Source organism: Phascolarctos cinereus, unplaced genomic scaffold, assembly GCF_003287225.1.
Source record: "Phascolarctos cinereus isolate Bilbo 61053 unplaced genomic scaffold, phaCin_HiC Scaffold_726;HRSCAF=1367, whole genome shotgun sequence".
Classification (NCBI taxonomy): Eukaryota; Metazoa; Chordata; class Mammalia; order Diprotodontia; family Phascolarctidae; genus Phascolarctos; species Phascolarctos cinereus.
Genome location: NW_027556098.1, coordinates 11,547,748 through 11,574,374, shown reverse-complemented (window position 1 = coordinate 11,574,374; position 26,627 = coordinate 11,547,748). Strand labels below are relative to the sequence as shown.

Sequence of the window (26,627 nt, the reverse complement as noted above, 5' to 3'; positions counted from 1 at the left end):
CACTGTGAAAAGTATTGTCACTTAAATGGGGAAATGTAGTATGTATGGTTTTATGCTATTGATGCAGTTTTAATAAGGAATCAGTCCCAATATTCCACGTATACATGCATGTAAATTTCAAAACCCCTTGCCACCTCTCTGCTTACTTACAGGAACACTACGTGGGAGAGGACCAAGTGATTTTCTAAGGTGGATCACAAATTACTCTAACCAAAAACAATTTCCATTGGTAGTGAAGAAACTATTCTGAAAAATTCAGTCATTCATTCATTTAGGTAAGGGGGAAGGAGGGTGAAAATTGTACCATAGAAACAAGCAGCAACTTTTTAAACTGCGTGAGTTTGGGGGTAGGATGGTCTGCCAATTAACTATAAGACTAGAAGTAAACTTCAAAACCTGCCCTTTTTCTAGTCCTTTTTTTGGTAGATGGGAAACCAGCAGCCTTTTCAATCAAAAATGCATCGGTAGGGCCTCAGAATAAAAACTTCTTGACGAAATGCTTTATTTTTTTTTAAGCCATGTAATTTGTAGTGAGCTAAAAATTTCTGTGTTCACAGTACTTAAAGTGCCAGGTTACTGGTAGTCAACCATCTTAATGACCTGACACTTTCCTCTTCTTTGAGAGTGGGAGTTTTCTGCCCCCTGTGTAATGATGGTTCCATCATTTTTATAAGAGTTTGCAGAATGCTTTCACACATTATATCATATTGATCCTCATACTAGTCCTGGGAGGTAGAACAAATACATTTTATTTTTAATTTTAAGTTACTGTTCTTGACCAGCACCCACAAACATTAACATTTCCGCATACAAGGAGCAGAAAGAGCAGGTTGTATATATGCAACCACAAGCCTTTTATTACAGACACTCTGTATTTTACAGAAGAGGAAACTGTTACAGCATGTACTGAAGGTCACACTGCTTTAAAGGGTTAGAACTAGGAACTAAAACCATGCTACTTGATGCTAAGTGCTCTTTCCACCATACTACACTGCCTATATATAGAGTTAACCCTCAGGGAGGCCGCCATGGCCGAAATTAGAAAGTAAGTTTCACTAGGTAGATGTCTGTGAAGACAGGCTCCTACAGACAAGTGATACAGAGGTGCTGGAAATCACACAGAGGAAATAGACCACAAGTTTCTTATGTCCTCTATAATTATAGGGGAAAGTCTATGATAAATTCCACAGAACTCCCAATTCTTTGGATGCATCAAGCTTTTGAATTTACAACCAGAGATTGTATTCCCAAACATCTGCAAAACCTGGAAAGGCAATAGAGCTTAGGTTAACCTCTCCTGTGAATTAGCTATTGAAAATGTGTGCTTTGAAACTCAGGTAGAGAACTAAAATTTTAAATCTGGGCTCTTACACTTGCTATCTATGCACCCCTAGGGAAGTCATTTGACCCTGTTTGCCTCAATTTCCTTATCCACAAAATGAGCAGGAGAAGGAAAGGGCAAATCACTCTGGTATCTTTGCCAAGAAAACCCCAAATGGGGACACAAAGAGTCGAAGAGTCAGACTGGACTGAAAAATAACTGAACAACCAACAGCAAGAAGACAGGTTCTCCATTCTTTTCACAAGAAACTTCTTGCTTTTCCCTTTAGCTCTATGGTTAGAGACTAGGGAAAGAGTAGTAAAATGTCTATCTTCCCCATCCCACCCCAAGTGGGTTTGGTGAATTTGTATATTGCGGAATGATTGCTTTGTTGGGCATGATGGGAATCCCTGCCCATCATGAATAGCCTAAACTTTTTTTTGTTCTTTGTTTTGTTTTATTTTTAGAGTTGTTAAATTTAATACAAATAGCTCCCTCACTGCCCTGTTTGTCTGACGCCTTTTAATCTTCCTTTGGCACTTTTCTGTGCATTTTTTAAACATTGAAATGATGCTTTTCTTTTTTATTTTGATATTACTATCACTTCCCCCATAAATCTCCTCTCCCATACACCCACCCATACAACTCCTCTTCTTCCTTTGTAGAAAAATAATTATTAAGAAGAAGATGACAAAGATAAAAAAAAGAAAAGTCAGTAAGAATATAACTCAGCTAGGAAACAAAGTACTTAGTATATTGCAATACTGAAGGTGGAGTCAGGTTAGCCTGAGTCCCAGTCTTGCCTTAGAGATTGTATGAGGCAGTCATTGGCAAGCCACTTAATATCCGTCAGCCTCAATTTCCTCATCTGTAAAATGGTGTTAATAATAGCGTCTAGTTATCAGGGTTAGTATAAAGATCAAATATAAATATACACACATATCTCTGCAAACCTTACAATGCTACATAAATGTTTGCTATTCTAAGCCATATTTTGGTGGTGGCCAACAATTTCCCAAGGTTTGTACAGGCATATCCAACCACAAAGCTTCCACTGTTGTCTTCTTACACATAATTTTAATTTTTTTTTTCAATTACATGGCAAACAAAATTTTTTAACATTTTGAAAATTTGAGTTCCACATTCTCTGCCTCCCTTCTCTCTCCAGTTCTTGAGAAGGCAAGCAATTTGATAAAGATTATACATGTACAGTCATGCAAAACATTTCCATATTAGCTATTTTGCAAAAGAAACCGCAGACCCAAAAAAAACCCCAAGAAAAATACAATAAACAAATGTGCTTCAATCTGCATTCATACTCTAACAGTTCTTTGGAGGTTGATAGCATTTTTCATTATACACCCTTCCGGATTGTCTTGGATCATTTAATTTGCTGAGGATAACTATCATTCACATCAGGTGATCATTGTACAGTATTGTTGTTATTATGTACATTGTTCTCCTGGTCCTGTTCACTTCACTTTGCATCAGTTCACATGAGACTTCCCTGTTTTTTTTGAGAGCATCTTGCATTATAGCACAATAATATTCCATTAAAATCATATGCCACAACTTGTTCAGCCATTCCCCAATCGATAGGCATCTCCTCAATTTCCAATTCTTCACTACCACAAAAGAGCTACTATAAATATTTTTTGTATATATGTTCTTTTCCTTTTTCTTTTATGTCTTTGGAGTACAGACCTAGTACTGATATTGCTGGGTTAAAGGATTTGCACAGTTTGATTATTTGAGTATAGGTCTCCAGAATGGTTGGATCAGTTCACAACTCCACCAACAGTACATTAGTGTCTCTATTTTTCCATATCCCCTCCAATATTTGTCATTTTCCTTTTGTGTCATATTAGTCTATTTGATAAGTGTGAGGTGGTGCTTCAGAGCTGTTTTAATTTGCATTTCTCTAATAAGCAATGATTTAAAAGCTTCCTCTGTTTTTTGGCATTGTTGCTAAAGAGTTGTGGGGAAAGTATTTCTCAATGTATGGAATTCCTCTTATGGCTTGCTTCGACCAAAGCATATCCTTAAAACACTTTCCTGAAGGTGATATTAATTTTGGCTAGCATCAAGGAGTCCACAATGTCACCGTGCCACCTTCAAGGGGAGCCATAGTCGTATGAGTGTTTCAACAGCACATTGCTTGACATGATAGGGACAGTGAAGCCAGAACAAAATTTCAGTGTGATCAGCATGTTGCATTCCTACTACATGTATATCTACATCAGGAATGATGCTATAGGCTTGCACAATACTGGTGATGATTAGGCAAGGGCTTCTAGGTAACTCAGTGGATAGAACCCTAGACTTAGAGTCAGGAAGAACTGAGTTCATATCCAACCTCAGATACTATCTACATGACTTCTGGCCAGTCCTCTGCTAGCCTCGGTTTCCTCAACTGTAAGATAAAGATAATAATAGCACTCTCAGCAGTGTTGTGAAGATCAAATGAGATAATTTTGTGAAGTGCTTGGCGCAGAACCTGACACATGGTAGGCACTACACTTATAATACTTATTCCCTCCCTCCTTCACTATTCCTGTGATTTTGACAAGAGCCATGCCTAACTACTGATTTGTTCTTTGGAAAGATTGCAGACACTCACAACCAGGACATCTTGGAGGAGAGAGAAACAGAAACTTAGCTACATTGTCAATTTAGAAGAGCTCTGATAGAAAACAGCTGATGGCCAGAGGCTGAGTTCATTGTCAAGACTTTCAACAGGAGACATAGTATTGCTGAGAAACATTTATCTCCATAGGACAGGCCAGTTAAAGAGTAATGGAAAGCTACTCTATAATTAGTTATGGGAATACTGGGCAATTTGACCATTTGCATACAAAATAGCCCTAGGGATTGGTGGGGACTGTGAACCCCTTGAGAATCTTTTGCCTTTCTTTGCATCTCTAATGCTTATCACAGTGACTGGCACATAGTAGGTGTTTTGTAAATGTTTATTGACTGACTGGCTGAGAAAACTATAGAAATAAATTATCACAACCACTTATTACCAATAAGTAGCTGAGGCAACTAGGTGGTGCAGTAGATAAAGTGCCAGGCCTGGAGTCAGGAAGATCTGAGTTCAAATCTGGCCTCACACTTATTAGCTGTGTGACCCTGGGCAAGTCACTTAACCCTGTTTGCCTCAGTTTCTTCATCTATAAAGTGAGCTGGAGAAGGACATGGCAAACCATTCCAGTATGTTTGCCAAGAAAACCCCAAATGGGATCCCAAAGAGTCAGACATGACTGAAAAAACAGCTAAACAATAACAACAAAAGCTAGTTGCACTTCCTGACATGTAGGTGGAAAGTGATGGACACTTATCTCAGCTTACTCTAAGCAAAAGAGACCACAATTATACAAAGACTGGGTGTGCCTGACAATGGTTCAGAAATAGATGCTCCAAGCAAAGAAGACTTAGGTGCACTATAACATAACATGGAGAGGGCACTGAATCCAAGGCACAGGTATGAGAGAGGTAAGTAGAGGAGAAGGTGCCTCACTGAGATTGGAGCTGGAGTCTGATAATGTAGAAGCCTCAGAGAGCAAATCATGGAAATGAGAGTTATTCTGCAAAAATGAGATTGGCTACGTGGATTCTAAGACACATAAGATGTGTCTGAATGGATCCTATTTTTGCTAAGTTTGCCCAGAGAGACAGATTCAAAGTTAGTGATCCTTCTCTCTTGTCCTTCCCTCTTCCCTCCTGGGAGAGATGTTGCCTATGCCCCATTTCTTAAGGGTTTGCTTGTTTTCTATTTCTTTTTGCTTTTTAAGTATGATAAATGAGTTTAACTATTGGACTGCTGACCTTATGTATCTGTGTAAATGAAGCAAACAAAAACAATATTGGCAACAACTTGGGGGCGGGGAAAAGGGGGGAAATACAGAGATGGGGGAGAGATAAATGGGAAGGGAGAGAGAGAGAGAGAGAGAGAGAGAGAGAGAGAGAGAGAGAGAGAGAGAGAGAGAGAGAGAGAGGAGGTAGAGGGAAGGAGAAAGAGGAGGTAGATGGAAGGAGTGAGAGAGAGAGAGAGAATCCATGCAAAATGACTGGGACTCTAGTTTTCTTGGTTTCAAGTCACAGCCAAAGTCTCACTTTCTACAAGAAGGGGATTTGAATAAAACAAGGGAATTACTGATTGAATTTTACAACTTCCCAGAGCAAATAAAGAATTTAGTCCCAGATCTTTGACTTAGATCTTAGACCCATCAGCTTTGGTTTGAGAGGCTATATCCATATGGGACTGGTATGAGAGGTAGGGTCTTGCATTTTTTTCTCTCATCAATTTGAAAGGAAAATTAGTTCTCCCGTGGGAAGAGCTAAGAGAGTTGCTAGAGGAGTAATGTGATCAACACAAAGTGAGAAGAATGACAATTTATCTTGCTTTGCCAAGCTTTGGTCTTAGATTACTCCCACCAACTACTGCCTTCACGCCTACTCATGTGCTGTTGAATGAAGTGGAAGGAAATCACAAAACCATGCTGAGTCCACTAGAAGTTGATGTTACGTAATCTCAACCAAGCCCTCACTGTGGTGAAGCAATCCTTTTATCCTCTCTAATTGACTCACCATTCCACTCATCACTGTGGCTTGTCCATGCCTTTTTATCCTTCAATCCCATCACACCACCTCCTTAATCCTTCTATGCTGAGAACCTTATCTCCTATTTCACTGAAAAAAAAAATTGAGGTCATTCTCTGAGAGCAACCTTTTTTATCCCCTCTCCTTCATCTTACACCATTCAGTTGCCTTTTGCCACTATCATCTTCACTCCTGTCTCACATGAAGAGATGATCCCTCTTGCCAAAGCAATCTCCTCTACATGAGCAAGTGATACCATTTGGTCCTGCCTCCTCCAGCAGATTGCTCTTTCTATCATCGTTCTCACTTGTCTTCAGTCTCTCTGTCTACTGGCAGCCTCTCTATTGCCTTCAATCATGTCCATGACTCTACCATCCTCAAAATACCTCTCTGTCTCTGTCTCTGTCTCTCTCTGTCTCTCTCTCTCTATCTCTCTGTCTCTCTCTTTCTCTGTCTCTGTCTGTCTGTCTCTCTTTCCCCCTTTCTCCTCTCTTCTCTCTTTTGTGACTAAAATCCTTCATAGGCCTATCTACGACTATTGCTTCCACTTCCTTTCCTCTCACTCTCTTCTTAACTCTCTACCATCTGGTTTCTGATCTCATTTAACTGAAACCATTGGTGAAATGGATAAGAGTGTCAAGCCTGGAGTCAGGAAGACTCATCTACCCGAGTTCAAATTCAGCCTTAGATACTTACTAGCTGTGTGAGACACTGGACAAGTCATTAAACCCAGTTTGCCTCAGTTTCCTCATCTATAAAATGAGCTGGAGAAGGAAACAGCAAACTATTCCAATATCTTTGCCAAGAAAACCCCATACGGGGTCCCGAAGAGTTGGACATAACTGAACTGACTGAACAACAACAAACTGTCTCCTAAGTAACCAATGATCTCTTAATTGCCACATCCAATGGACTTTTCTCAATCCTCTTCCATCTTGAGCTCTGCAGCCTTTGACACTCTCAGAGATTACCTTCTTCTTGATCGTCTCTTCTAAATTTTCACGACACTGATCTCTTCCTGGTTCTCCTCATGCTTGTTTGACCTCTCTTCAGGCGTCTTTGCCAGATCTTCATCCAGGTCAGACTCACTAAGAGTGGGTTTCCCCCAAGACTTTGGTCCTGAGCCCTCTTCTTCCCTCTGGGCTGTCTTGCTTGGTGATGTCATCAGCTCCCATGGATTCAATTATCCTCTCCATATAGATGATTCTCAAGTCTATTTATACAGCTGCAACCTTCCTCCTGACCTCCAGTCTATATCATCAGGTGCCTATTGGACATCTTCAATGGAATATCCCACAGACACCTTCAACTCAACATGTCCAAAACTGAAGCTATTATCTTTCTCCTAAACCCTCCCTTCTTCCTAATTTCCCTCTTACTGTCTAAGGCATCACTATCACCCCAGTCACACAAGTTGAAATCTAGGCGTCATCTTCAGTTCCTCACTGCCTCTCACTATGCCCACCCCCTCCAATCTGTTGCCACGTCTTGTATATTCTACCTTCTAATATGTCTTCTTTTCCTCCCCATCCCCACTTCTATGACACTGCTGTCACTCTGATACAGGTTCTTATTACCTCACCCCCAGACTATTGTAAAAGCCTACTGGTTGGTATCCCTGCCTCAAGATTCTCCCCTATTCCAGGTCATTCTCCAATCATCTGTTAAATTAGTTTTCATAAAGTACATATCTAAGTGAAAGAAATTATTATTTCTCTTTTGTATTTAATAACTAATTATTGAATTAGGATCAAGATTTTCCTCTTTCCTTTCTCCTTTCCTACTTCTTCATTCAGAAATAAGTCCCTATAGGTTAGTTACTCAGGCAGCTTTTGAAATGCAGGGCACTGTTCAAAAGGTAAAGTTAGGTGAATTGATAGATTCTGGCCCATTGTGTTTTACTCAGACAGTTCTGGGAAAATGTGGCTTCTCCCTTTTGTCAGGTGGGTGATATGGATACAGATAATTCTCTTTGAACAAAACTGAATGATCAGAGTCAGATCCCAGGCCTTCATTAGAACAGGTCCTCCTCTTATTATAATATTCATTCTCTCATTATTTGTTAGCCAAACAGAGTCGATTTCAACCCTCAGGAACACCACTTTTCCAAGGACATTTAAGTGTTGAGTGGGTTGCATAAGGAGTTCTTGGTCCAAATGACCATCCTTTTATTAATAATATTCTAGCATTGTTAATAAAATGATTAATTACCCTCAAACTTTTTAATATATCACATAAGTATATTAATGTCATATTCAGCAAACTCCTGTGGCTCTCTATGACCTCTAGAATTAAATATAAAAATCATTCATTTGACATTCAAAGTCCTTCAAAACTTGAGTCCCTCCTACATTTTTATTCTTACATTTTATCTCCATTGGCCTTCCACTCTTTGTTTCAGGGACACTTTGCTGTGCCTCACATGAGATATTGCAACTCCCAACTTTGTACATTTTTCCCTAGTTGTCCCCCATGTTTGAAAGCCTCTTCCTCCTCATCTCAGCCTCCTGGTTTCCCTTCTACACAAAGCCTTTCCAGATAGCCCTTAATGCTAATTCCTTCCCTCTGTTGATTATCTCCAATTTATTCTGTACATGTCTTCTTTGTGTATAGGGATTTTCATTGTTGTCTCCCCAATAGATTACAAACTCCTTGAAAGCAACTCCTGTCTTTTTTCTTGTCTTCGTATCCCTAGCACGTAGCACAGTGCCCAACGCCTTTTTGTTACTGTTCAGTCATTATCAGTTGTATGTGACTCTCCATGACCCTATAGGAGATTTTCTTGGCAAACATACTGGAATGGTTTGCTGTTTCCTTCAGCAGCTTATTTTATAGATGAGGAAACAGCCAGAGTGAAGTGACTTGCCCAGGTTCACACAATAGTAAGTGTCTGAGGTCAGGTTTGACCTCAGGAAGTTGAGTTCCTGGCTCTAGGCCTAGCATTCCATTCACCGTCCCACTTAGCTACCTCACCTAACACCTAGTAGGTACTTAAAAAGTGCTTATTGACTTGCTTTGACTAGTAGGAACTATATTGCTGCATCACCACCACCAATTAGACAAGGACATGGTTGAAATGATGCAACATATTACTGCAGGTTGCAAAATTTTAGCACCTACTGAACGCTGCATAGATAACATCAAACCACCAGAATTAATACTCTACTCCTTCATCAAATAACATGACAAATCTCCATTCTACAAACAAAATACCTTTGAGAACTCAATGATAAACAACCCAATCGTTGTGTCAACAGACAAAACTAGTGCTCACAATTGTTGAATATAACATTGAGGCATAAATATTTAAGAAGGTTTTAATAGATATTGCCTTATCAAATACTCATACTTCTAAACTACATGGGACAAAAAACATAGACAATCAGAAGGAGAAATCAAAACCACATGGGAACAAGATTGGGCTGCCTCCCTGTTGTCCTGTCCTCTACACTGTCTCTTCTCCATTGTTCTGTCTGCTACTAGCATTGTTCCAAAGAAGCTTTCATTGAACCTATGAAAATTCCAGTATTTTCATTCAATTGCCAGAAAAAAAATCATTTTTCCACCTTTACAATAGTTCATCAAACAGTAAACATAAAAAGTAGAATTGATACAATACCATGTCTATCTGAATTCCATCAACTAAAATGACAAGAAGGGAATGATCATAATAAGTGTCTTTTGCTTTAGGGTTTCCAAAACATTTTATGTAAATCAAATAATATGCATTTATTAAGCACCTTTTATGTTCTATGCACTGTCATTTGGTCCTCACAACAACCCTGTGAGATTAAGAGCTACTGACATCATTATCTTCATTTAATAAATGAGGAAATCGAGGCTCAAAGGCGCTAAATGATTCACCCACTGCCACATAGCTAGCAAGTCTCAGAACTAGGAATGAAATCCAAGTCTTTTCTGACTCCAAGTCTAGCTCTCAGTAGCAGAGGTGTTGAACACATGGCCTGCTGGCTACATATGGCTACAACACTTTTTTGAGTGCTAGAACCAGATAAAAATGCAATTGGGAAATATTTAACAAAATAAATAAAAATATAACAAAACATAGATAATGTTAATATGTGGTTTTCTAAGTTAATGTGTACATCGGGAGCTTTATATATGATGGTTAAGTGGCCCTGTTTCAGAGTACAATACCACTGCCCTGAGGCACTTTCTTGTCTCTTTATTCCAGTGTTGAGGAAGTAAAATTTAATTAGAGGCTGAAGGATGGATTGGAATTACATAGGCAACAGTAATCCTGGAAGGATATCCAGGCAGTGAGACCAGGAATAAAGGAATGAAAATGGGAATGTGTGAAGATGTGTTCTGGGAACCATGAAGAGACTGGGCTAACTGGAGTAGAGGGAGATAAAGTGGAACGGTTAGGAGAAGAGTCAAATTACAGTGGACTTTGAATGTCTTGAATGCCAGGTTAAGGAGTTTGAACTTTATCCTATGGGTGATGAAGAGTCTGTGGAAATTTTTGACATGGTAAAAGTGATTTTAAAAATCATACTTTATTTACTTTAACATTCAGTTTTTAAAAATTTTGATTTCTGTAGATAGAGCACTGGCCCTGAAGTCAGGAGGACCTGAGTTCAAATCTGGCCTCAGACCAAACACTTGACACTTGGTAGCTGTGTGACCCTGGGCAAGTCACTTAATCCCAATAGCCTTAAAAAATTTTTTTTGATTCAATTTCCCACTTCTCTCCCTCACTCCAGCTCCTTCCCCATCCATTGAGAAGGCAAAGAAAATGATATCAATTGTACAAATGAAGTCATGCAAAACATATTTCCTTTTCAGACATGTTGCCAAAAAAAAAAAGCAAGAAAAATAAAGTGAAAAAAGGATGTTTAAATCTGAACTCAAAGTTCTCTCTCTGGATGTAGATAGTATTTTTCTTGGTGAGTCCTTTGAAATTGTCTCAGATCACTGTATTGATCAGAGTAGGTAAGGTTTCATAGTTGATTATTGTTAAAATATTGCTTTTACTGAATACAATGTTCTCCTGGTTCTGCTCACTTCACTTGGATCAGTTCATGTAAGTCTTCCTAGGTTTTTTGAAACCATTCTGTTTATTATTCTTATAGTATAATAGTATTCCATCACAATAATATACCACTACTTGTTCAGCTATCCTCCAATTGATGGGTATCCCCTTAATTTCTAATTCTTTACCTCCACAAAAAGAGCTGCTATGAATATTTTTGTATATATAGGTCCTTTTACTTTTTCTTTGATCTCTTTGGGTTATAGACCTAGTACTGGTATAGCTGGGTCAAAGGGTATGCACGGTTTGATGGCCCTTTGAGTGTAGTTCCAAATGGTTCTCCAGAATGGTTGGACCAATTCACAACTCCATTAACAAGGCATTAGTGTCTCTATTTGTCCATCTTCTTCAGCTTTTGACAGTTTCCTTTTCTGTGATGCTAGCTAATCTGATAGATGTGAGGTGGTACCTCAAAGGTGTTGTTTTAGGAAGATTAACCTGACAGTAGGATTTATTACAGGGGCAAGAGGATGGAGGCAAGGAGACAAATTAGGAGGCTATTGAAGTTGGCATTCCAAATTAAGGAAGGGAAGTAACAAGATCTGGAGAAAAGAGAAAATATGAGAGAGATAACATCAGATAGAGGGGTTTGGTAGGCACTGAGGTGTACACTGGTGTTAAATTGCTCTACTGTTTATCTGGGCCGTGAATAAATTATTGTCTGTCATCATCCTGGGAAGTGCTTTTCAACAGCTTTTTGGGGGTCTAGGAAGCAGCCTGCCAGCTTTCCCTTCCTTCATAATTCAAAGTTTTTTTTTAAATAAAAGCTTATTTCCCCAGGAATTCATTTTTTTTTCAACCTGTGAAGGACTGGGACGGTGATTTTCTTACACAATTCTTAGCTTGACAGATCTATTTAACATTTTAATAGGGAAGTGCTTTACAAAGTATGAAGTGCTTTGAAAAAAATAATGTCATGCAACTGCAAGTACCATTATTACCTTATTGTGATTGACAAGTCTGTTCTTTGACAGAAAAGTTGACCTTATTTTTAAAATAATAATATTGAAAATAATAATAATAATAATAATAGTTAAATTCCCAGATGGTCTCTGGCAATATGCTAAGAAGTCCCCTAAGGATCCCCTGGGCCCTTTGGAACATGTCAAAACCCTCTGACATAAAGATTATGCTTCAAAGGCACTATTTTAAAGGAAATCTACAGTGACTAGATTTTAAAAATTCAATTTGAATTTAAAATGCAAATAAAAATAAATTTTAAAATTCTAATTTCTGAATATAAATTTTTCCCAAAGCAAAGAAAACTTGTGTTGATTAAAGTTTTAACCTACACATTTTAGAAGAATATGAAAAATTTTGAGGGGGATCAAGAGCAGCAGAATGAAAATATTTCACAGGATGAAAAATAGGGTCTCTGAGGAAAGGTAAAAGAGGTGGGATGTTTAGATGTGGAGAATGAAGATTTCTGAGTCACTGTTTCTGAAGAATCACTTAATGTAAGGTAATAACCATTTGTTTTCCACCTTATTATAGGGCAAACCTAGAAGAAATAAAATTAACCAAAATAATTTAAATCAAATTTAAAAAGAGAGATTACATTGTACATGAAAATAATTCCTGGATCTATGCTCTTAAAGATGTGAGTACTTCCACTCCTATTCTTGTATAATTCTTGTTCATATTCTTCCATATATTTTCCACAGGGGAATGTGCTGCATTGGTATCCATGCAACATTTTTTTGCATTGCTTTAATTTTTTTTTTTGGTATAGTAGATATTTTTATTTCTGCTATCACAAAAGAAATGTTTAAAACACAAGAGACTCAAATTGTGCATTATAGGTACTTAAAACAAAACAATGACACATCACAGCTGTAATACTCTTCCCAAAGATAAAGATTTTTTGGGGGTATTGAACAAATATTTCACTTTCACCTCTGATTGGCTCTGTTTGCCCAACTCACAAGTATGGGTCTCCTAGATAGTCTTGTTTCTTCCAACTCAGCATCCTTCTGGAAGTTTCTTTTGGTGGGAGAGAAACTTAAGAAGTGGGCTAACTTGTAATTAGAATTTCCTGCTGGACAACCAACAGTGACTTAGGAACCCAGGAACTCTCATACTCACAATGTATCCACCTAGGCTGGAAATATCCATCTTTTCAGAAATCTCTTTGGTTACCTATGCTTAGAGGAAACCATAAAAGCCACACAGCAAAAGAGGCAGCCAGGGACTTGAGGTCCTGTCTCAAGTTCACTTAGGTAAACACATTTTCTTGAGGCATACATGATCTTGAGTCATAGCCACCATTGCTTCTTAAATTGGAGGGAAAAGAAGTTTCTCTTCCTACATTATTGGAAGTCCAAGGGAGAGGCACACGTTCAAAGGCACAAGTTCAAAAGAAAGGATGAGAGAGAGTAGCCATGCAATATTAAGAAATCTAAAAAAAGATCTTCAGAAGGTTAGCCTCTCCTCCATCCTGAGAATTTTCAGGACATGGACAAGAGCTGCATGGGAGTAGGAGTGGAGGGATTATGTACAGCATTCCTGAAGAAAATTACTGCAGTGATGAACTCACTGATCCACTGAAACATCAAAGAAATAAATGAAATCTATTTATTAAATAAAAGAAAGAAATGAAATGAGCATTTTCTAAAAAAAAGCTCAATAATTTTGTTCAGTGATCAGTGTTGGGGTGCTTGGGTGCTTATGTTTGGATGCTTGTACTTGGGCCCCAATTTCTCCCTAGCCTCAGAAACACTGTCCCTTGATAATCATTTAAGATCAATTGAGCCCCAATAAGGGCCCAAACCCTAAATTAATCTTTTTCTCTCTGAGTAAACTAAAAACATCCTTTCCTGTGTCAGTAAATTCCAGGACCAGATAGAGCTGATCAGCATTCTTCCTGTTTGTTATCACTGGGCCCAGGATGTCTGGGACCAGATACTCTCTTGAATAATGGGACTTTTCTTATCTTGAGTTTCAATTGAGAACTGACCACTCCTTAACCACTCCCTAATCCCACCCTGAATCCCCTAGTTAGCATATTTGACACATGTTTTATTGCATTTTATCCTATATAAACTTTACCTGTACCTCTCTAAAGTTGCAGGATCCTTTAAGAATCCTTGCCCGCTGAAAAGCGTAACAATAAATCTTTGCCACCTTGAATTAAAGAATGCTTGAGTCTGTGAATTCATTCCAGATGACCTGTCCTATACTCTGGTCTTTGAGGGGTCACAACCTCTCAACCTCTCAGCCCGAAACAATCAGCACAACACATTTTCCCAAAATAATTGTTTTCCTTTTTATTGGTATCTTTTGTTTTCATGTCACCTCAGTCCCCTTTTGTAACAAAGGTTTAAAAACAGACCCAAAAAATGTTAATTTAGAAAGTTATACAACATAACTGTCTCAGTATATGCAATACCCTGCACTCACAGGAGGGATATGTAGTTTTTGTTTGTTTGTTTGTTTGTTTGTTTTTTTCCAGTTTTTCTCAGGTTCCAAGCTTGGTGTGACACTTAAAAAATCCTCAGAAATATTGAAAAAAGAAAGGAAATAGACTCATTGCTGATAATAACTGCACTGTGTAAATGAATACTTTTTTTGTTGTTCATTCATTTCAGTTGTGTCTGACTCTCTGTGATCCCATTTGGGGTTTTCTTGGCAAAGATACTGAAGTGGTTTGCCATTTCCTTCTCCAGAACGAAAGCTATAGCTTGATTAATTTTTCTAGCTACATATGCACATAGAGGAGTCACCAACATTTTCAGCTGTGAATATGAGCTGCAGCATTTCGTACACAAATGTACCCTGTGCACCTCACATTGATTGCTGAAAATCATTTCTGACTGGATGCCATTTTTGCATCCACCAGGTCAGAGAAGCTGGTAGGGAGAGCCACAATCCAAGAAACAGCTGATACAGTGAAAGTAAACTGCTTTCTCATAGGATCGCTTGTAGGTGAAGGAAGCTGTGACTGAGCAGGGTGAGGAAAGAAGGATTACTAGCTAGCCCAGGACATGTGATGACTTGACTGTTTACCCTCTGAGGCATTCTGGGTACATTAAAGACATAATCTATCTTTAACTCTGCCTCTGAAAATGCACTGGGGGAGTTTCAGCCTTTCTCAGCCGTGCTCTTAGTTCAAAGTTGAAGTGGATTTCCATAACAGTTTCACATTATGCCCTGGGAATCATAAACCAGAAGGTAAGCTATTTAAATAATATGCATAAAATTCAGAAAAACAAACTTTAGTTCAGTCTAATGCAAAATGAAACAGCTTTTTTAAAAAAAAAATCTGGTGTTGCAAACAATTGCAATATCTGTGTAAACTACAAGGATGGTAGGTGTTCTGAGATCAGAGAACTGTAATGTGAAGAGAACGTGAATTGATTTGGAGAAAAAAATTATCGCAAAGTTGAAAAACGGGCCAGAAATTAAATAAGGAAGAAAAGGAAACACCAACTGGCCTTAGGAAAACTCCTTGTTATTTCCCCAAACTACAACTATTTTGTAATTCTTTAGGAGGGGGCAATAATTTCTTGCCTTCTCAATTGGTGGGGGTGGAGAGGGAAGGAATGAGAGAATTTGGAATTGAATATTAATAAATATTTTTTTAAAATGGAATAGGGAAGAGAGTAATGTTAAAATATTGTAATTTAAATTCGAGTAAAAGTAATGGAACATCCTATAAAAATAGAAATGAAGTCCTAAGAAGGCCACTGTTGCATTTGAGCTTACATATTTTGAAAACATTTATTTTCTAACAACTGTATTTGAAATGGTATAAAAATTCCAGCTAGTTACAACATAAACTCTGCGTTTCAGGAATTTATTTCAAGCTGTTCCAAGTAAAACTGTGACCACAAGTAGATTTTGTTTCCTAGTCAGTCTGAATTTCAGTGGTGAATGAGATCTGTTGACATTGTACATACTTTGTCTTAGCAAGTTGACTCACTTGTTAAGATCATGATAAAATGATGGCAATGTGAGTTATCTCAGTAATTACTAGAAGTTTGTTCTTAGAAAATCGCCATATTAAAATTCCTTGCTTTAAAAGTAAACACATATATGCACATAGTCCATTGTTTAATTTTAAATTATAAGTCAATTGTTAGTATAAGTTGTATAAATCTGTGATATCATATGTATGTAATTTTCTTATTAAAATGATACCAAAGATTTGGTGTACATGCATGCATTCATTCAAGATCTCTAATAATTTAATTTGAAACCCGTTTATGCTGGAATACTATATTAATTATGTCGGTATTTAAGCACATGATAAATCTATATGTACACATTCATAGTATATTTTTAATCATAATTTAAAGTTACAAATCAGTAGTATGAGTGGTGTAAATCTATAATATATGTGTGTGTGTGATATCGCAAATATGTTATCTCCTATATATATAGGACAGGTATGGTCCTATCTGTGATTTCTCCTATATATAGGAGATATGATCCATATCATATCTCCTATATATAAGAGGTACTGTATATACAGGAGATCTCTCAGATATTGTCACCTATGTATAGGTTGGTACTGTCCCATCTGTAATATCTCCTCTCTCCATAGGATGTGGTATATATTTCCTGTATATAGGCCAGGTACTTTATTATCTCCTATATATCAGATATGATATATATTACATATCCTATATATAGGATAGGAGTGTGTATACATATATATGAGATATCACATATATATTATCTCCTATAAATAGGATAGTACTATCTTATCTGTGGTATCTCCCATATATAGAATAAGATCTATATTCTGTCTCCTATATATAGGACAGGTTGTGATGTCACCTATATATAGAAGATATGTGATATATATGATATCTTCACATATAGGACAGAAACTGCCCTGTTATCTCCTATTTAGGATATGGTATCCTATCTGTGATTTCTCCTATATTTAGGATATGATATATATCTCCTATATAAAGACAGATACGGCATATATAGGAGATATCACAGATATGCTATCTTCTACATATATAGGACAGGTACTATCCTATCAGTGATAGGAGATATATAAATATAGACATCTCTCACAGATACCACATGTCATATGTAGCAGACATCAGAGATTTTCACCATTTATGGTAACTACTGATTCGTAACTTGAAAGTAAAAATAAAAAAGTGTACAGGAAGTTGAAAGAGCAACTCTATTGGTATAACTAATGCAGTATTCCAACATGAATGGGCTTCAAATTAAGATATCAGAGATCCCAATAGCTGAAGGAATGCATGCTTACCATGTTTGGTGTCATTTTAACATAAATATGAAACTACACAGGTTTATTATTTCTGCTTAATTTAACACACTGTTTTTTTTTAAATAAGACATTTCATTTTGTTTGTTTTTGCTTTTCTTTGTATCCCAAGTATTTTGCACATTGCCTGGCGCATAGTAGGCATTTCTTAAATGCTTGTTGACTTGTGATCCTGATAAATAATGCTTTCACTTGCTTCTCTTGAAAATCATAGTTTGATCTGAGGATTTAAATTTACAGGCTCAAAAATAATTCAGTTTTCTTTTTCTTCTTTCTGTCAAATGTAGCAAACAGCTGTTTGCAAAAGACAGAGAGATCCAGAGGGTTTCAGCCAAACAGCTTGAAGAAGGCTTGGTGAGAGATAAAAAAAAGAAACAAACAAAAAACCACACCAAAACAAGGAGCCTCTCCTATGCCAGCTTCTTATTGATCTGGGAGGATTCGCGGCGTGTCACTCTCCGCGTTTCTCTAGGGACTCTCGGGAGGCAGGACTCGGTCACGTGACGCTCCCTGCTCCCGCCCCATGACGTCACTGCGTTGGCAGCCGTAGCCCTACAGAAAGGATGCTCTCTCTATCCGTGGGGCTAGGCTGAGGGATGTTGCATTGCAGGTAAGAGGAGGCCTCGTTTCCAAAACCTCGTCGGGTTTTGGCTTTTTTTTTTTTTGTCTCTGTTTTCCCCTGCCGTCATTCTGTGTTGTTGTGCACAGTTAGGAAGAAGCTGGCTCTTGTCACTTTGTGCAGGGCGGGCTCTAGGAACGGAGGCAATGCAGGTGCCCCTGGTTGTGTGGTGGCGGAGCAGGAGTCTCCTGGCAGGCACCCCCGGCAGGGGCTCTGCCAAATGGAGCAGGGGGGCTGAGCAAGGCCCATTGTTCAGGTGTCCTAGTGCAAGCCCTGGCTGTAAAGGATGGGGGTGGGGGAGGGGGGAAGGGTGTGCATTCATTCTTTTCCTGGAAACTCCTTTCTTAGCTGTGCAAAAGATAGGCAGACAAGGAATGCTGGGTTAGATAGCCTTTGACGTCTTGGCTTACTTCCTAATTAAAAAAAAAAAGATTACAAGAAGGAAAGGCCCTCTTCATTGAGAAATGAAAAGATTGCAATTACAAGGACAGAAATGGGGAACAGACCTGGTTTGTTGCGCTAAAATGCAAAATATTTCTAGGCTGTTGTTAGAGTGTTTAAATAATGAGCAATTGAACAAAATGCCATTGCTTTTTTTTAAAATTTAATCAGCTTTCAGCTCCCAAAATTTTATCAAGGCCAAGACTTGCTCAAACATGGAAACTTCCTGTTGGTTAACCCATTAGAGCACTTAACCATTGGCACTTCATTCATTAGTTTTTTGGAAATCTGTTTTTTCTTAATTTTATGTTGCAGGTTTTTTCAGTTTAGAATTTTTCTGTTCACTTTAGAATAGAAATGTACCTCCTGGAACAGTGTTGTTGTTGTTTAATTAAATAGCTTATTTTTAGAAATGTTGTTTCTTAGAATGAAGCCCCCAAAGTTCTAGAAGCTCTGGGCTTCTAATTGTGAAGGGAGAACAGTGGCAGCAATTCTAAGAATAAACTGGTTTTTATGGGGAAGAAAAACTCTAAATTGATTAATAAAACACTAGCTCTCCTCATTTTTTTAAAAGACTGAATGGAAGCTCAGGGATTTGCCAGAGAAAGAAAGGGCTATGACTCAGTTGCTGATGTAGGAGTAGGGGGTCAGGTGACTTTTCAGTTCTTAGCATAATAGGGGGTGATTTTAAAAATATGCTTTCAGAGTTTAGCTTTTGCTTAAAATTCCTCGCCTGTTTCTTCAATAAGGCAGCTCAAATGTAACTATTTGCCTGTGAAAAGTCTAATTAGGGAAATTCAACAGTGTTTTACACTGCGATATGGGGATAGCAAAGCAGTCTTTCAGAAATGCCCAGTCTTAAATATTTATAAAGAGACGTACTTGTCTTTACAACCAGAAATGATTTTTGCTCCCATGACTGCTTGCATTTCAATTCTTCTGAAATGCAAAGATGCTTTGAAATGCAAATATGCTTTCTTTTTAGAAGGAGTAAAATGAATTTGTATTTGAGATATTTTTACTTACTTCCTAACTTTGACTAGCCTGAAAGGTTGAGGTTGGTGTCAGTCTGACCACTCCCTGAGAAACATGCTATAAACTGTGTATGGAAATCTGTATTTACATACAGATAATCTTTAGCTTTGCAAAAGGATTCATCTTAAAATAGCCAGATCCCAGATTTCCTTGTGCACTTGAAATGGCTTGAACAAATTTGATTTATGCAAACATGCCTTTTGAGAAATTAATCTACTATGTCAAGGGTGATAAACATGTGGATTACTATGTTATAATATTTAATGTGTAAGGTTTACAAAGTACTTCTCCCCCAATAACTCTGTGAAATAAATAGGACAAATATTATCATCTCTTTTTACAGAGCAGGAACCTGAGATGAAGTGAGTGAAATCACAGAGCAAAAAGAGTCAGGGCCAGGATTTAAATCTAAAATCTGATACTTTTTTGCAATATAATAGTGTGAAGTATTGAAAAAATAAATTATTTTTTATTCATAGTGCCTTTATTATGGGCCCTTACATACTTAAATATTATGCCACATATTTCAGTAGTTCTTGAAGGCATTATGGGGGAAAGAGAGCACATTAGTATCCTCAATAAACCTGTAATTAATTAATTAGATGCTATAATTAATTGGAGACATTTAGTTAAAGGAGGCTGCAGCTAGGTATCAAAGTGGATAGAGGGCCAGGCCTGGAGTCAGGAAGACCTTAGTTCAGATTCAGCCTCAGACACTTACTAGCTGGGTAACCCTGGGCAAGTCTCTTAACCTTGTTTTCCTCAGTTTCTCATCTATACAATGAGCGGGAGAAAGAAATGGCAAACCACTCTAGTATCTTTGCCAAGAAAATCCCAAAAGGGGTCATGAAGAGTTGGACATGACTGAAAACAACTAAAGAATAGCAAAAATTTAGTCAAAGAGCAAGCTAAGCCCTAAATACAAAGGGTAGCACTGCGTCAAAGCACAGTAGAGGAACTGATTCAAACCATTAGAGGGAGTACCCACAGCAATGAGATAATAATAATAATTAATAATACTTTTAAGGTTTGCAAGCACGGTTACAAGTATTAATCTCATTTTATCCTCAAAATCAGTCAGTCGGTAAACATTTATTAAGTGCCTACTATGTACCAGGTACTGTGTTAATATTGGGTATGCAAAAAAAGAGTCAAAAGAGGGTGCCTGTCCCCAAGAAATCCACAATCTAATGGGGAAGACAACAAGCAAACAATATAGGCTAACAAACTATCTATAGGCTAAATAGGAAGCAAATAAGCGAGGGAAAGCAATGGAACTAAAGTGCTTGGGGCAACCCTGGCAGGTAGGTGCTGTTATCTCTATTTTAGAGGCAGACCGAGCAAGGATGGGGAATCTGCAGCCTTGAGGCCACATGTGGCCCTCTAGGTCCTCAAGTAAGGCTCTTTGACTGAGTCCAAACTTCACAGAACAAATTCCCTTAATAAAAGGGGACTTTTTTGGACTCAGTCAAGACTTGGATGCAGTCAAAAGGCTGCACCCTAGAAGGCCACATGTGGCCAGGAGACAGTGGTTCCCCACTCCTGCATTGGAGTGAGTACAGTAAGCATTGTTTATAATGGTCAATCAATCAACAAACGTTTATTAAGCACCTACTATATAGTAGATAGGGCAGCTAGGGAACACAGTGGAGAGATCACCGAGCCTGGAGTCAGGAGGACCTGAGTTCAAATGTGGCCTCAGACATTTATTGGCTGTGACCCTGGGTACTTACCTCTGCCTCAGTTTCCTCATCTGTAAAATGAGCTGGAGAAGGAAATGGCAAACCACTCCAGTATCTCTGCCAAGGAGACCCCAAATGGGGTCATGAAGAGTCAGATATAACTGAAATGACTAAACAGTAACATCATCAGCAAATGTAGTAGGTACCATCCTAAGTTGTAGAGATTACAGAGACAAAGGAGAAGTAGTCTCTGTTGCCCAGGAACTGTTAGGGAAGAATGTGTGTGTGTGTGTGTACATGTATATGTAAAATAGGCAGCTAGCTATATATAGCCACCTATGTGTATTGGCAGCTAGGTGGCTCAAAGGAAAGAGTGCCACCCTAGAGTGAAGAGGACCTGAATTCAAATGTAGCCTCAGATCCTTAGTAGCTGTCAAGGCCACTTGTACTACTGCAGGTACCTGGACAAGTCCCTTAACCTCTGTTTGCCTTAATCTGCTGGAGAAGGAAACAGCAACCCACTCCAGTATCTTTGCCAAGAAAACCCCATGGACAGTATATTCCACGGCTCACAAAAACTCAGAGACAATTGAACAACAACATATGAAGTAAATGCAGAAATACATAAAAATTAGTTTTGTGTGCGGGGAATGTCCTGGGAATTGGAGGAAATCAGGAAAGGCTTCATCTAGAAGATGTCATTGGGATGCTGGGGGTGGCACTAGGGATACTAAGAGGAGGAAATGAAGAGGAAATGCATCCCAGTATGGAGAACAGCCAGTGCAGAGTGCAAAGGCAAAGATAGGAGAGGGCAAGGAGAGAGAAGGCTGCTTATGAGGAATAGTGAAAAGGCCAGTTCGACTGGACTGTAGTGTGCATGAAGAGAAAGAGACAGTGAAATTATGTTTAGAACTCTCCCTAAGGTGGAATATTTCCATCAAAAAAGATTAAAAATAGTGTGTACTAGTTAGTAATTATCAGGAAGAATTTCTTATCTAGACTTTCCAGTTCCTTTATAGAGCTAGAGGTTAGGAACTGGACCTCTGGTTTCATTGTTATGGGGAAGGAGGAAATTCCCTCATGTGATTGCCTGATAATTCTAGATAAGCCAGGCTTGTGAGAAAGTGCTAGTGGTGTGATGGTGGGCAAATCTGACAACTCTACTGAGAGTGCTTTCCAAACTGTCACAACTAAAACCTTTAGTATGTGCTAAGTATTTAGAAGCTGAACAAGACTGCTTCTATTAAACAAAACAAAACAAAGAACCTCAACTTTTTTTCTTAAACTTCAGCACCAAAAAAGAACATTTCATATACACAGCAGCACAGAAAAAAAAAGTTTGTCTATGAAACCTTGAACCACCATTTTATACCATTTGCTTTTTAAAGAAAAGTATATCATAGATTCTACACATTATTGAAATGACTATATTTTAGAAGAACAATCAGTGGGATGGCTTTGAATGTTTCTGGTTTTTGCTGGGAAATTCTACTGGGAAGGAATCATTTTCCCATGGCTACTTCTTTGAGAGTGGTGTCTCAAATTGGTGGACCAAAGTACTCCTCATTTCTAAGATGGCAAACACAATTATCATTAATTGAATGATTTAAGTAGCATTGCTTACTCAACTGACCCATATTTCCTTTAGTTTTAACTCCTAGAAGGATTGGTTGGATTAGTCTTTAGATCCTGGTTGTGTGTGTGTGTGTGTGTGTGTGTGTGTGTGTGTGTGTAGTAGTAGTATGTTTCTTCAGAGAGCCGTCATGTGTTTCTGAAGTCGCTTTATTTCAAGCCTACCAGTAGTTATCACTTTTATCTCACACATTAATGAGATTTGCATTATTGTTTATTGGTATTGGGAAGGAATGATGGAAAAGCATTAGATCTGACGACAGATTTGACGCCTGGGGGTTTATACATTAGTTCTGCTCCTTCTTAACTGTGTGATCCTTTGGACAAATCACTTTTACATCCCTCTCTCTCACTTTTCTCATCTGTGAAATGGGAATTTGGTTGCTGTTCAGTCCTGTTTGACTCTTCATGACCCTGTGGACCAAATGTCCATGAGGTTTTTCTTGGCAAAGTACTGGAGTGGTTTGCCATTTCCTTCTCCAGTTTTGTGCAGACAGGGGTTAAGTGACTTGCCCAGCATCATATAGCTAATAAGTATCTGAGGTCAAATTTGAACTCTGGTCTTTGTGATTCCAAGCCCAGTTCTCTATCTACTACCCCACCTTGCTGCCCCAAAATGGGGATAATAATATCTAACAAATGTACCTTACAGGATTGTTGTGAGGATCAAATGAGGTAATATGAGCAAAGTCCTTTGTAAACTATGGGGGGCTGGAGTGAGCAAGCATTTATTAAGTATCTATGTGTCAGGCGCTGTGCTAAGCACTTCACAAATATTATCTCATTTAGATAGTCTCATTTGTCCCTAGATAAATTCCAGCTATTATTTGTCATTGTAAATTCTTATGTAAATATATATGCTTTGATAAAGTAGAGTTGGGTTGGGGAATCTGCTATAGTACCTATAAAGCAGATAGCAGATGGTTCTTTTAGAAGGAACTACATAGGTGCTGATAGCCTTTTGCAGGAACATGTGAAGATTGTCTACCTGTTTGGTTCTTTGTGTCATTGATTTGGGTAGTCTATGCTTCTTCCTTTTATACATGCCATTTAAAAATCTTAGATGATCAATTAACCACCATTTATTAAATATCTATTCTGTGTCAGGCATTGTGCAAGGGGCTGAGGATATAAAGGCAAAAAACTAAATAGTAAAGAGTATATATTGTCTCAGGAGAGATATTTAGGGGAGAATGGTAAAAAGGGTGTGGAAGATACTGCTTGAGTATAGAAATGAGTGGCGGCTACTTAAGTCTTCCTGGTGAAAGATGACTCCATTGGAAGGAAAGGCATTGGCCAAAGTCCACATCAGTAGTCCTGGCACTAGGACAATAAAGAGCCATGGAAATAGCAACCAAATGTAGGTACAGAAAGCTGATTTCCCAGTCACCAGGGGAGTGAAACAAGGCTGTGTGCTCGCTCCCATGCTTTTTAGCCTGATTTTTGGCTGTGTTGTCAAACACCTTCAATGAGGATGAACATAGCATCGAGGTTACCTCACTCATGATAATTCTTCAACTTGAAAAGGCTACAAGTCCAGACTAAAGTGGAGGGAGTATTGGTGCATGATTTTTTTGTTTACAGATGATTGTGCACTGAATGCAGCCTCTGAAGCTGAGATGCAACAAAGTATGGATCAGTTCTCTGCTAATTTTGTGCTAATTTTGGCCTAACAGTTAATACCAAGAAAACACAAGTGCTCCATCAGCCACCACCACACCATCTATTTGTGGAACCATCAGTTACAGCAAGTGGAGAAGTTTTGAATGCTGTGGATCAGTTCGCTTACCTTGGCAGTGTACTTTCCAGGGACGTACACACTGATAATGAGGTTGACACACACATTGCCAGAGCTAGCTCAGTGTTTGAGAGGCTCTGAAGGAAAGTGTGGGAGAGAAGAAGATTAGACTGACTACCAGACTGAAGGTCTACAGGGCCATTGTGCTGACCTTGTTGCTGTATGCCTGTGAAACCTGGACAGTATACCAGTGCCCTGCCAGGAAACTAAATCGCTTCCATTTAAATAGTCTTAGGAGTATTCTGAAGATCACATGGCAGGGTAAGATCCCAGACACTGAAGTCCTTTCTCAAACTAAACTGCCAAGCATTCAAATTCTGCTTCACAGAGCACAACTCCGATGGGCTGGCCACTTTGTTAGAAGGCCAAACGTATGCTTGCCCTAAAGATTATTTTGTGGAGAGCCCACACAGGGCAAGTGTTCACAAGGTGGTCAGAAGAAGTGATACAAGAACACTCTCAAGGCCTCTCTTAAGAACTTTGGAATTGATTTGGAGACACATGGGAGACACTGGCCCAGTACTGCTTGGCGTGGCATGCCCACATCAGAGAAGGTGCTGTGCTCTATGAGCAAAGCAGAATTGAAATAGCTCAGGAGAAATGGAAGATACACAAACTTAGAGAATCCACCCAAAGGTTCATACGGACTATTTGTGCCTGACCTATGGTAGGGCATCCCAAGCTCGTATTGGTCTGATTAGTCACAGTTGGGCATAGTGTAACTTGACTCTAACATAGTGATGTCATTTTGGTCCTCTCTAAGAACAAAAGACAACAATCCACAGAAGGCTAGTAATCACAGCATATGTATGTATGTAACTACAGCCATGCACAGGACCATACTTATATCCATACATACACACAGAGACATGTATACATACATCCACATATATGTACACGTAGAGACACATATACATGCTATAACTTTAATATATAACAGAATATATAATAATATAAAAATATAGTATATAATATTATATATACTTGTTGGTACAGAGAGCCAATAATCATAGCATGTGTATATGTATATACCCAGATGTGTACAAAGACAGAGACATACACACATGTACACACACGTACACATGTAAAGACATATGTACACAACATGTACATATGCATATAAATGCTATCTCACACACATATGAAGTAGCTAACTCATATATGTATGGGTACAGAGAGCCAATAATCATAGCATGTGTACATATACATACATAGAAACAGGCACACATTTGTGCATATTCAGAGTACATATATACATGCATGTACATGTATATACACATAAGCACATACATGCTATCAATTTAATATATAATAACTATTATATATGTGTGTGTGCACGCATACACATGCTGTCACTTCAAGGTTTGTAAATTTATAAATATGCATTATCTCATTTGATACTCATAGCAGCCCTGTGAGCAAGATACAATTATTCCCACTGGACAGATGAAGAAAATGAAGTTTAGAGAAGTTGAATAACTTGGCCATGGTTATAAAGCTGTCAAATGTTAGAGGCAGGATTTGAATCCAGACTCCTCTGACTCAAGCCCAGTCTTCTTTCTCTCAGTAGAAGTAGTCTGTGCCCCATCCCATCTCCCCATCTCTTCTTCCCTCCCACTCATCTACCAGCCTTCAGATGGGCTGTTCTCTGAAAGTGTGTTTGTAAATCGGTTGTTTGGAATTTAGAATTGATTTTCCCATTGTAAAAAGAAAAAAACAACCAGCTTTGGTGGCTGTCTTCACAGAGTAGTCAACAAACAGCTATTTAAGTCCTGGGGTAGCTGGACTGGATTGATAATGCCCTGAGCTTGAATTTGGGATGTTCATATTGAATCAAAGATTTAGAGCTAGAAGGGACTTTAGAGGTCATCCAATGGGGAGCCAGACCCCTTCATTTTCTGGATCCAGTGATTTTAAATGGTTTGCCCAGGATCACCCAGGTATGACATAGAAGAAGGGGGGATTTGAGTCCTGATTCTCTGACTCCAAGGCGGTGCAGTGGATAGAACATCGATCAGGCTTGGGGTCAGGAAGACTCATTTTCCTGAGTTCAAATCTGGCCTTAACCACTTACTAGCTGAGTGACCTTGGGCAGGTCATTTAACCCTGTTTGCCTCAGTTTCCTCATCTGTAAAATGTTCTGGAGAAGGAAATGACAAACCACTCCAGCATCTTTACCATGAAAGCC

At 38.5% G+C, this 26,627-nt stretch overlaps 1 protein-coding gene across 1 annotated transcript in view; it reads left to right on the top strand.

Moving 5' to 3' along the window:
- The first annotated feature begins 14,992 nt into the window (after positions 1-14,992).
- Positions 14,993-26,627, top strand: part of CLCN4 (chloride voltage-gated channel 4) — a 106,623-nt gene continuing 94,988 nt past the window's right edge. Inside the window, exons 1-2 of the mRNA XM_021006237.2 lie at positions 14,993-15,149; positions 17,520-17,842. The gene's annotated coding sequence lies outside the window, so the exon portion shown is untranslated. The remainder of the gene's footprint in view (positions 15,150-17,519; positions 17,843-26,627) is intronic.